Below are 9,505 nucleotides of genomic sequence, written 5' to 3'. Positions count from 1 at the left end.
TTAAGTATATATATACGTTGGGAGACGACGATAATTATAGTTGTCTCAGATTTTAATAAGGACGTTCCCCATTATGATAAATTTGGTTGACGTTTATCACACTTGAACAGAATATCTATTCGTAATTTTTCGATTCCATTACAAAAATATTTTTGTTCTTGATTCGTACATATTATATTCCGCTTCGGTAGAGTTATCTTCAGATAGTTTCATATATTAATTAATGCATGGCTTTCAAAAGTCTAAATGTAAGTGTTCTCGTACATTTTTTCGCCTAATAAAGACAAATAAAAATGATTTAGTAAAGCTATTTCTAATTTCTAAGTCCCCCTTTTTTATGTGACATAAATCAAGGACAAGACTTGTATATCATTTCATTCTGACATATGCATTACGTTTCCCGTCTTTAACCGAAAATTGTGTATTTCTTAGTAAATTAACTTATTTGAATTCAAATAAATAATAGCACCAAATATAATTAAATAATTCCACGGCGACCAATTTTTATTTGTCACCAACTTGAATATGTATTTTTAATGCCGTGTGTATTAAATGCTACCACTGATCCGAATAGACAGTCACACCTGACAAGGTGTGCCCTAGAGGCGTGGTTAAATACCGAAGTGCAAATAACAATTTACCTTTCAACAAGCCATCTACGAGTATTGCCACAGAACCGTGAATACACACATCGTATAAACCTAGCCATAGCAGAGATAGTAAAAGGTCAATAATAGTACACCAACGGTAAACGGACAGAAAGTCACAGGACAAAAAGTCACAGGACAAAAAGTCACAAATTTGATAGGACAAAAAGTCACAGGACAAAAAGTCACAAATAATTTGTTGACAATTGATTGAATATACGAGAGAAAGATCTTGAAATATTTTCTTTTTGTAACATATATTTATTTCTAAGTTTAGGCAATTGTTCATAAGCCTTGAAAAATGAAAATTTATTGAAATTAATCATACAAAGGACATATTTCTTGGCAGAATGAAGCCATTTAGGTAGTTAGCCACTGTGACATTTTGTTTTCATAACAATTATTTGATCATAATTGATATTTATTTAACACATTTAGAATTACAACATGTACAAAGTTGCTTCATATAAAATAGTTCAAGAAAAAACAAAAAAAATATTTAAAAAAATTAGTGTAGTCTTGTTCAAAGAAAAATAATCTCAAAACTGAATTGTGACTTTTTGTCCTGTGACTTTTTGTCCGTGACTTTTTGTCTGTGACTTTTTGTCCTGTGACTTTCTGTCCTACATTCTACACCAACATATTGTCTTTACAGATTATTGTACTTTAATTTGTTCACCTTATCAGTCCGAAAATGCATTTATTAAAAATAAATTTATAACTTTTTGTGTTGTCTACAAAAATTATTCGAATATATACGTTTAACATAGATAATTTATCTCACGAATGAGTACAATTGAACGTCTGTGCGTTTTATCTTCTTATTATCGGATGGTTATTAGATAAAGCATAAGTCATCGGCGCGCTTACGATTACGTTAAAATATGATTAAAAACCAAGACTTTTAATGATTGTATTTTAAATCCCGGCATGCAAAAATCAGGAGAAAACGTCACGACCTACAGGAAGTAGTTGATATTTTTTCATTAATTATTGAATTTCTCCTTTATTACTGCACATATAGCGATAAAACTTTGTGAATATATATATTATGTCATAATGAACATATTTAAACCATAAGTAAAAAATCGTGAATTTTCCCTTTAACAAATTCACCAGGTACCAAAACAAATGCAAATGGACAATCAAAAATCTAAATTCAAAGAAAAACTTATCAATATCAGTCAAGAAAGAAAATGCAAATAAGTCTACAAAACCTTAATATACTGAGCAATACGAAAGTCACCAAAACTTGGGGATCTTGGGTACTCAGGCTTGGTACACACCCGGTGTCATATGGTATTTTGAACCCCCTAAAAATTGAACCCGGGGTCAAATTACCATGCGGTAAAATGGCCCCGGGGTCATTATACCGCATGGTATTTTGACCCCGGGGTCATTTTTCACATATGGTATTTTGAACCCCCCTGCGGTATATTGAACCCCCCTGTTTTTGATAAATAATATTGCAGATAATTTAATTATAATAATAGTAGGGGGTTCAATATACCGCAGGGGGGTCAAAATACCATGGCTAAGTAAAATTTTCAAAATATCTTTTCCAGCATAGTAAATACATACAAACTACGTATTGGAGTATAATAACTATGTAAAGAAGCTAGAATAGATTGAGTTTTTGAAATTCAAGGTCTATAGAAGGGGGTTCAATATACCGCAGGGGGGTCAAAATACCATGGCAAAGTAAAATTTTCAAAATATCTTTTCCAGCATATCTAATACATACAAACTACTTATTGGATTATTATAACTACATTAAGGAGTTAGAATAGCTAGAATTTTTGAAATTCAAGGTCTATAGTAGGGGGTTCAATATACCGCAGGGGGGTCAAAATACCATGGCAAAGTAAAATTTTTAAAATATCTTTTCCAGCATATCTAATACATACAAACTACTTATTGGATTATTATAACTATGTTAAGGAGCTAGAATAGATTGAATTTTTGAAATTCAAGGTCTATAGTAGGGGGTTCAATATACCGCAGGGGGGTCAAAATACCATGGCAAAGTAAAATTTTCAAAATATATTTTCCAGCATATTTAATACATACAAACTACTTATTGGGTTATTATAACTATGTTAAGGAGTTAGAGTAGATTGAATTTTTGAAATTCAAGGTCTATAGTAGGGGGTTCAATATACCACAGGGGGGGTCAAAATACCATGGCTAAGTAAAATTTTCAAAATATATTTTCCAGCATATCTAATACATACAAACTACTTATTGGAGTATTATAACTATGTTAAGGAGCTAGAATAGATTGATTTTTTAAAATTGAAGGTCTATGGTAGGGGGTTTGTATGTATAAAACATGTCTGGAAAGAAATTTTGAAAATTTTACCTTGCCATCTTATTTTGACCCCCCTGCGGTATATTGAACCCCCTACAATAGACCTTGAATTTCAGATATTCTATCTAATTCTAACTCCTTAACATAGTTATAATACTCCAATAAGTAGTTTGTGTGTATTTAACATACTGGAAAAGATATTTTGAAATTTTTACTAAGCCATGGTATTTTGACCCCCCTGCAGTATATTGAACCCCCTACTCAAGACCTTGAATTTCAAAAATTCCATCTATTCTAACTCCTTAACATAGTTATAATACTCCAATAAGTAGTTTGCATGTATTTTACATACTGGAAAAGATATTTTGAAAATTCTACTCAAGACCTTGAATTTCAAAAATTCAATCTATTCTAACTCCTTAACATAGTTATAATACTCCAATAAGTAGTTTGTATGTATTAAACATACTGGAAAAGATATTTTGAAAATTTTACTTCGCCATGGTATTTTGACCCCCCTGCGGTATATTGAACCCCCTACTCAAGACCTTGAATTTCAAAAATTCAATCTATTCTAACTCCTTTACATAGTTATAATACTCCAATAAGTAGTTTGTATGTATTTAACATACTGGAAAAGATATTTTGAAAATTTTCCTTAGCCATGGTATTTTGACCCCCCTGCGGTATATTGAACCCCCTACTATAGACCTTGAATTAAAAAAATTCTAGCTATTCTAACTCCTTAACATAGTTATAATACCCAAATAAGTAGTTTGTATGTATTAAACATACTGGAAAAGATATTTTGAAAATTTTACTTAGCCATGGTATTTTGACCCCCCTGCGGTATATTGAACCCCCTACTATAGACCTTGAATTTCAAAAATTCAATCTATTCTAGCTCCTTAACATAGTTATAATACTCCAATAAGTAGTTTGTATGTAATTGATATGCTGGAAAAGATATTTTGAAAATTTTACTTTGCCATGGTATTTTGACCCCCCTGCGGTATATTGAACCCCCTACTATAGACCTTGAATTTCAAGAATTCTAGCTATTTTAACTCCTTAACATAGTTATAATACCCAAATAAGTAGTTTGTATGTATTAAACATACTGGAAAAGATATTTTGAAAAATTTTCTTAGCCATGGTATTTTGACCCCCCTGCGGTATATTGAACCCCCTACTCAAGACCTTGAATTTCAAAAATTCAATCTATTCTAACTCCTTAACATAGTTATAATAACCCAATAAGTAGTTTGTATGTATTAAACATACTGGAAAAGATATTTTGAAAATTTGACTTCGCCATGGTATTTTGACCCCCTGCGGTATATTGAACCCCCTACTCAAGACCTTGAATTTCAAAAATTCTAGCTATTCTAACTCCTTAACATAGTTGTAATACTCCAATAAGTAGTTTGTATGAATTAAACATACTGGAAAAGATATTTTGAAAATTTTACTTCGCCATGGTATTTTGACCCCCCTGCGGTATATTGAACCCCCTACTCAAGACCTTGAATTTCAAAAATTCAATCTATTCTAACTCCTTTACATAGTTATAATACTCCAATAAGTAGTTTGTATGTATTTAACATACTGGAAAAGATATTTTGAAAATTTTACTTAGCCATGGTATTTTGACCCCCCTGCGGTATATTGAACCCCCTACTATAGACCTTGAATTAAAAAAATTCTAGCTATTCTAACTCCTTAACATAGTTATAATACCCAAATAAGTAGTTTGTATGTATTAAACATACTGGAAAAGATATTTTGAAAATTTTACTTAGCCATGGTATTTTGACCCCCCTGCGGTATATTGAACCCCCTACTATAGACCTTGAATTTCAAAAATTCAATCTATTCTAGCTCCTTAACATAGTTATAATACTCCAATAAGTAGTTTGTATGTAATTGATATGCTGGAAAAGATATTTTGAAAATTTTACTTTGCCATGGTATTTTGACCCCCCTGCGGTATATTGAACCCCCTACTATAGACCTTGAATTTCAAGAATTCTAGCTATTTTAACTCCTAAACATAGTTATAATACCCAAATAAGTAGTTTGTATGTATTAAACATACTGGAAAAGATATTTTGAAAAATTTTCTTAGCCATGGTATTTTGACCCCCCTGCGGTATGTTGAACCCCCTACTCAAGACCTTGAATTTCAAAAATTCAATCTATTCTAACTCCTTAACATAGTTATAATAACCCAATAAGTAGTTTGTATGTATTAAACATACTGGAAAAGATATTTTGAAAATTTGACTTCGCCATGGTATTTTGACCCCATGCGGTATATTGAACCCCTACTCAAGACCTTGAATTTCAAAAATTCTAGCTATTCTAACTCCTTAACATAGTTGTAATACTCCAATAAGTAGTTTGTATGAATTAAACATACTGGAAAAGATATTTTGAAAATTTTACTTCGCCATGGTATTTTGACCCCCCTGCGGTATATTGAACCCCCTACTCAAGACCTTGAATTTCAAAAATTCAATCTATTCTAACTCCTTTACATAGTTATAATACTCCAATAAGTAGTTTGTATGTATTTAACATACTGGAAAAGATATTTTGAAAATTTTACTTTAATAGCCATGGTATTTTGACCCCCCTGCGGTATATTGAACCCCCTACTATAGACCTTGAATTTCAAAAACTCAATCTATTCTAGCTTCTTTACATAGTTATTATACTCCAATACGTAGTTTGTATGTATTAAATATGCTGGAAAAGATATTTTGAAAATTTTACTTTGCCATGGCATGTTATTTTGACCCCCCTACCATGGTATATTGAGCCCCCTACTATACATCTAAAGACCTTTAATGCTAAAATATCTAGCTCCTTTCCATATTTATTATACTCCAATAAGAAGTTTGTATTTATTTTAGTAGCTTGAAAAGATGTTTTGAAAATTTTACTTTTTAGATTAACTGAGCCATGGTAATTTGACCCCCTCCCCCTTTTTTTACCATGGAGAATCAAAACTTAAGTCTACCATTCTATATAAATATTACAAATTTCAAAAAATTAAAGTGTCCAAGCTACATGGTCTAGTTATAATGCTTTCAGAAGTTTTTTGATTGAAATTTTGTTGGTTAAGACTTCAGAGCACTTATACCAAGCAAATATTTTTCTTTTAACCAATCATTGAAAATTGACCTCCCCTTCTTGTATTAATGATTTTTAATATTTGATTAGCTTTTATATAATGTTAAATGTTTTATTAATCATCTAGAATTAAAAAAACAGGGGGGTTCAATTTACCATGGGGGTTCAATTTTCCATACAGGGGGGGGGGTTCAATTTACCATGGGGGGGTTCAATTTACCATAGCGGTATTTTGACCCCGGGGTCATTTTACCATGGGGTTCAAAATACCATATGACACCGGGACCAGTTGTATTACTCATGGCAACTTACTACACAATGGGTGATGATAAATGTCACAATTGGAGTAAAAGAGAACATTATGAAGCTTCATACTTTTGAAAACCATCGGTTGAAGGGTTTATCAGTTATTGAACAGAAAAGACAGTATTATTTTCAAATATATCAATGACCATAACGTCAGAACAGAAAAAGTGAAAATCTTCAAAATCAAACTTGACCAATATTTTTTTATAAGTTACAACATAACATAATTTGAAAACAATCATTTAAAGGGTTAAAATAAGTTATCCAATGTAAAAGACAAGAAAATGAGGGAATATTTCAAAGGAAGACAACCCTACCAATGGGTCTTCAACGCAGCAAGAAAATCCTGCAGCCAGAGGTTTGCCTCACATGGCCATTAAATAAACTAGAGGCTCTAAAGAGCCTGTGTCGCTCACCTTGGTATATGTGCATATAAAACAAAGGACACAGATGGATTCATGACAAATTGTGTTTTGGTGATGGTAATGCGTTTGTAGATCTTACTTTATTGAACATTATTGCTGCTTACAATTATCTCTATCTATAATGAACTTGGCCCAGTAGTTACAGTGGAAAATATTTTGTAAATATTTACAAAAATTGTTAAAATTTATGAAAATTGTTAAAAATTTACTATAAAGGGTAATAACTCGGGATCCTTAAGGGGTCAATTGACCATTTTGATCATGTTGACTTATTTGTAGGGCTTACTTTGCTGTTTATTATTGCTGGTTACAGTTTATCTCTATCTGTAATAATATTCAAGATAATAACCAAAAGCTGCAAAATTTTCTTAAAATTACCAATTCAGGGGTAGCAAACCAACAACCAGTTGTCCAATTCATCTGAAAATTTAAGAGCAGATAGATCTTGACTTGATAAACAATTTAACCCAATACGAATTGCTCCAAATGATTTGGTTTTAGAATTTTAAGCTAAAATCTAAATTTTACCCCTATGTTCTATTTTTATACGACTGGAAAAAAAATTGCGGTCGTATATTGGTATGACGTTGGCGTCGTCCGAAGACACATTGGTTTTAGCACTATAACTTTAGTTTAAGTAAATAGAAATCTATGAAATTTAAACACAAGGTTTATGACCACAAAAGGAAGGTCGGGATTGATTTTGGTCCCAACGGTTTAGGAATTAGGGACCAAAAAAGGGCCCAAGTAAGCATTTTTCTTGGTTTTCGCACCACAACTTTAGTATTAGTAAATAGAAATCTATGAAATTTAAACACAAGGTTTATGACCATAAAAGGAAGGTTGGGATTGATTTTGGGAGTTTTGGTCCCAACAGTTTAGGAATAAGGGGCCCAAAGGGTCCAAAATTAAACTTTGATTTCATCAAAAATTAAATAATTGGGGTTCTTTGATATGCCGAATCTAACTGTGTATGTAGATTCTTAATTTTTGGTCCTGTTTTCAAATTGGTCTACATTAAGGTCCAAAGGGTCCAAAATTAAACTTAGTTTGATTTTAACAAAAAATGAATTCTTGGGGTTCTTTGATATGCTGAATCTAAACATGTAATTAGATTTTTGATTATGGGCCCAGTTTTCAAGTTGGTCCAAATCGGGGTCAAAAATTAAACTTTGTTTGATTTTAACAAAAATTGAATTCTTGGGGTTCTTTGATATGCTGAATCTTAACATGTACTTATATTTTTGATTATGGGCCAAGTTTTCAAGTTGGTCCAACTTGGGGTCCAAAATTAAACTTTGTTTGATTTCAACAAAAATTGAATCCTTGCGGTTCTTTGATATGCTGAATCTAAACATGTATTTAGATTTTTGATTATAGGCCCAGTTTTCAAGTTGGTCCAAAATTAAACTTTGTTTGATTTCAACAAAAATTGACTATATGAATTTAGATGCTGAATCTAACCATGTTTTTAGATTTTTGATATTTGGGCCCAGTTATCAAATTGGTAAACATTGAGGTCTTAAGGGTCCAATTTTGAACTTAATTTGATTTCATCAAAAATTGAATTCTTGGGGTTCTTTGATATGCTGAATCCAACCATGTATTTAGATTTTGGATATTGGACCATAATAGGTAAATGTCCAATTTAAAATTTTTTAAGTTTAAGTTCTTAGACCACTTTCATTCTGTGTCAGAAACCTATATGTTGTGTCAACTTTTTAATCACAATCCAAATTCAGAGCTGTATCAAGCTTGAATGTTGTGTCCATACTTGCCCCAACTGTTCAGGGTTCGAACTCTGCGGTCATATAAAGCTGCGCCCTGCGGAGCATCTGGTTAGCAATGGCAGCCATCTTGGTTGGTTGGCCGGGTCATCCCACACATTTTTAGCTCGCCTGGCCCAAAGGGCCAAGTGAGCTTTTCTCATCACTTGGCGTCTGACGTCATTGTTAAATTTTACAAAAATCTTCTCCTCTGAAACTATTGGGCCAAATTTAACCAAACTTGGCCACAATCATCATTGGGGTATCTAGTTTTAAAAAATGTCTCCGGTGACCCAGCCAACCAACCAAGATGGCCGCCATGGCTAAAAATAGAACATAGGGGTAAAATGTATATTTTGGCTTATAACTCTGAAACCAAAGCATTTAGAGTAAATCTGACAGGGGTAAAATGTTTTTCAGTTCAAGAGCTATCTGCCCTGAAATTTTCAGATTAAATCAGACAATTGGTTGTTGGATTGCTGCCCCTGAATTGGTAATTTTAAGGAAATTTTGTCGTTTTTGGTTATTATCTTGAATACTATTATAGATAGAGATAAACTGTAAACAGCAATAATGTTCAGCAAAGTAAGATCTTCAAATAAACTAGATACCCTAATGATGATTGTGGACAAGTTTGGTTAAATTCGGCCCAGTAATTTCAGAGGAGTAGGTTTTTGTAAAAGTTAACGACGACGGATGAAGATGGACGCCAAGTGATGAGAAAAGATCACTTGGCCCTTCAGGCCAGGCGAGGTTAAAAGTGTACTAGTTCAGTGAAAATGGAGGTCATACAAAACTCCAAATCATATGAATGAACTAAAATTACAAAATGAACATACAAGACTAACAAAGGCCAAAGGCTCCTGACTTTGGATGTGCAAAAATGTGGAGGGGATTAAGCATGTTCTGAGA

This window comes from Mytilus galloprovincialis, chromosome 3, assembly GCF_965363235.1.
Source record: "Mytilus galloprovincialis chromosome 3, xbMytGall1.hap1.1, whole genome shotgun sequence".
NCBI classification, from domain to species: domain Eukaryota; kingdom Metazoa; phylum Mollusca; class Bivalvia; order Mytilida; family Mytilidae; genus Mytilus; species Mytilus galloprovincialis.
The sequence above is the reverse complement of the archived record's forward strand: the minus strand, read 5'-3'. Positions refer to the sequence as shown.